Source organism: Aegilops tauschii, chromosome 7 (genome assembly GCF_002575655.3).
Source record: "Aegilops tauschii subsp. strangulata cultivar AL8/78 chromosome 7, Aet v6.0, whole genome shotgun sequence".
Classification (NCBI taxonomy): Eukaryota; Viridiplantae; Streptophyta; class Magnoliopsida; order Poales; family Poaceae; genus Aegilops; species Aegilops tauschii.
In genome coordinates this window covers 34,452,640-34,456,441 of record NC_053041.3, presented here as the reverse complement: position 1 = coordinate 34,456,441, position 3,802 = coordinate 34,452,640, and positions in this window count along the sequence as shown.

The window sequence follows — 3,802 nt, the reverse complement described above, 5'->3', positions numbered from 1 at the left end:
CTGGGCTCCGCCGGGCTAGTATTGGGAGGTGCTACCTTCCGGGGGTAGCTTGGTAAGGAGCCAGCCCGTCGTTGACCCGAACCTTGTTTGGTGGCGGTCGCGTGGGTCAGTGACGGTGCCGAGGCTTCCGGACACCGCGGAGGTGGTACGTCACCGTGTCAGCGAGGAGGACGAGCACGTCCGTCGCTACATGGTTGCGTTGGAGGGCAGGTTCTCCAATACCTGGGAGGTTCTTCAGGGATCTCACTGGAGCTATGATCCTGTGATGGTTCCTTCTCTTTGGGTGTCCACCGCCCGCGTCGATACTCGTCGGGCGCTACGGTTCTAGCTGTATTAGCGATGCTATATGTATGATACTATTCGAGGTGTATTAGTGATAATATTTGACGATGTACGGACGCAAGAGATGATGTAGTTTTGCTTATTGAATGCATGCTAATTTGAATACTAATTTATTTTACGATTTGATTTTGCTTATTGAATACTCAAATTGGAAAACTACTCCTACTTTGAATGCTAAAATTGGAGAGCACTATGCAAGGCGTATGCAGTTGATTAGTTGATAGCTTATAGGGTTTTTGTTTTTGCAGAAATCTAGGAGCCCCCTCCATCATCCCCGCCGTCATCCCCGTCACCGACCCCCCTCCGACCTCGAGGTGAGACCAGCCAAATCTCCATGTCAATATTAGTCCTATAAGATATTTTGAAATGTTTTTGCTCATATTTTCAACCATTGTAATGTAATGGCCATAAAGTTTGAATGCTCATATGATGTAGATAAAAACATGTATATTTCCGTTCCGGCAAATTTCAGGCGCTCGATATGTCCTTTTTTAGAAAGATAATTAAACGATATTTCGGGTTGACTTTAAGTCTGTCAAGTCTCCACCATATATGAGAGGACGAAGAATTCCGACTGTTGTCGTGGGGGTAGCTTCTCCTTCGTTCCCGTGTGCTAGACAATTTGGTGTAATGCACTCGAGAACGAAAGGAGGAGCTACCATCACCGACGGTCGCAAATGTCAGAGAGGAATCAGTGAGGGAGAGTCTCCACCATATATGAGAGGACGAAGAATCCCGACTGTTGTCGTGGGGGTAGCTTCTCCTTCGTTCCCGTGTGCTAGACAATTTGGTGTAATGCACTCGGGAACGAAAGGAGGAGCTACCATCACCGACGGTCGAATATATACAGCACGTGAGCTGAGAGTTTTCAAGAAAAGACTCGACAGACTGATAGTCAACCCGTGATGATAATAATGTTCTAATTTAGTTTTTGTAGTACATATATTTAATTGTACAAGTTTAATCTTTGAATTATGAACATAGGAAATATCGTACTCAGACGACGAAAGTCTCCCGGGGGAGTGCTCCTGGTGCAACGACGACCGAGGTCTGTGCGACAGGTGCCCTCACCTGGACGAAGATCGGCGCTTCAGCATTAAGCTCCAGGAGACCTTCGACGTCGAAACGGTACGCAACAACGACAAGTGGCTTTTTCGTAATTAAGCACAACTTCAACTATTTCAACGTGTAATTTTCATCTTTTACGATTCGACTAGCTTATCCCATGCCATGCAAGACGCTATGTTTTGGAGAGGATGGGTTTTGAAGACCATGAAAGTTTTGAAACAAAGAAAATTCACCTAAGGACCCATCATGGTATGGATTTTGAAGTAAATCTATACAATTCTCAGAGCGTAACCCATTTTGGTTGCCCAAATTGGGAAGCACTTTGCAAGATGTATGGTTTTTGGATCTTGGTGATCCTGACATCGAGTAAGACAATATGGACATTTGGGTCCTTGTTGATACGCTTCCAATTCTACCGCTATGTGAGTTTCTCAAACATAGTTATTAGCTAATTTATATTGTTTATTTCAAAATAGTTGGCAGCTTATTTCCATTGACAGCTTATTTTCATTCTTCAAACAATGTGCGGAAGATGGTAGACAAAACCCACTACACCGATGGCTCCGAATTAACTTATCAGGAGAAAAATCATCTGATCGCATTTTGTATTGACCTTGAGATTTAAAATACATATTATGATACTCCTCCAAATTATGATCAATAGGTGCCACTAGTGCACGTGTTGAACCACGGTAACTTCTACGGAGATACCCTGGTAAGATTTTTTACTATTATGACATCCGTGCATCTTTTGCATACTTCTAAAACTAGTACATCATTGCTAACTACGAAGTTATTACTATGTTTTTCAACAGAGAATCCCGATGGATTGTGTGCCTCATTTGATGTATCAGAATGGTCGCCTTGATGTTTTGAACATACAGCCAGGTCATCCTACGAATCTCACCTGTCCATACCGGATTTCTAAAACCGGTGAACACATGCTAATCAAAGAATGGAAAAAATGTATGGACAGTCGTAAGTAGGTTCTTGGAAGCAAAAGGAAGCGAAGTGCAAGAATTGGAGACAGGATGATCTCTATTCTCCATAATGGAGATTTTGGTCCTATATTGTTTTGTGTTATTTTACCTTAAAGAGGGTATTTAGGTCCTACCTAATACTGATGATCATGTGCTAAGAACAATTAAGTTGGGTTGGTTCGATGACTATGAGGATGATGATCGTATGACTTGTTATTAATAACGAGTAGAAGTTGTATGATGATGATTAGTAGGACTTGTTATTATGATGATGCATGAAGCGAGCATGAAGAGTTATTATATATCAGTGGGTGAAATGAACATGGATTGGATTGAAGTGAAGGCAACATGTGGTGCATGTCAAAAGTAGTACTAATCCAAACTTGATCAAGTTAGGATTAGTAGTACTTTCGACATGCACCACATGTTGCCTTCACTTCAATCTAAGCCATGTTTAGGCATAACAGTATCGTTGGTAAACCAAGCACAGAGATAAGAGAGGACACTTCTCTCTATTAGCTAGCTAACACCCTAAATTAACCCCTCAAAACCCCCTAAACCACCCCCTTTCAAAAAAAATAAAAAACTCAGCTCCTGCCTGCTGCTGACGCGTGGATGCCTTTTGGTCCCTGTTGATGCTACCAACCGGGACCAAAGGCCCTTGCGTGGGCTCGCCGCAGCGGCCATGTGGAGGCCCATCTGTCTCGGTTGGTGTAACAACCGGGACTAAAGGTTTAGGGCTTTAGTACCGACCCTTTAGTCCCGGTTCCTCAACCGGGACAAATGGGCCTTACGAACCGGGACAAATGGCCCTTTTTCTACTAGTGTGAAGGGCTTAGATGCAATTGAAAACAAACATGTGCTTGCACATGTTACTGACAAATGTTCCAACGACAATGTTAATAGGAAGCACTGTCAACCCAATTATTACCAGAAATAGTGCCACTGAGCTTGTATTCCAGTTGAAATAGTGACTCGTAATAACACGTGATTCGAAAAGTAAAATCACTATTGCATGTTTGACCTTCTACTCCGTCCCCCATGACGCCATCGACAAGATGCATGTCAAGGCGAACAGGTTGGTCCAGATCGCTTGATGAAGATGAAGTCGACAATCGCAACTCCCATCCCTACAGCCGTCTGTTTATTGGTGGACCCCGATATCTCCCAATCGTCCAGTCTAGGAACCACCTAGACTGAAACTCTCATTCGGTATGAGAACTTCTCCACGACGAGCGATTACGTTTGGTACGAGAACCTCCATAGCCCGAACACCCTCCACATCACCCTACAGACCTTCTTTTCCTGTGAAACCAGAAATGAAAAAAAAAAACATTAGCGAAACGTTAGAAAAAGCCCAAATTTGGTTTTTCTTTGTTATGAATAATAAAAGCCAAGTCTTTCAAAAGCAA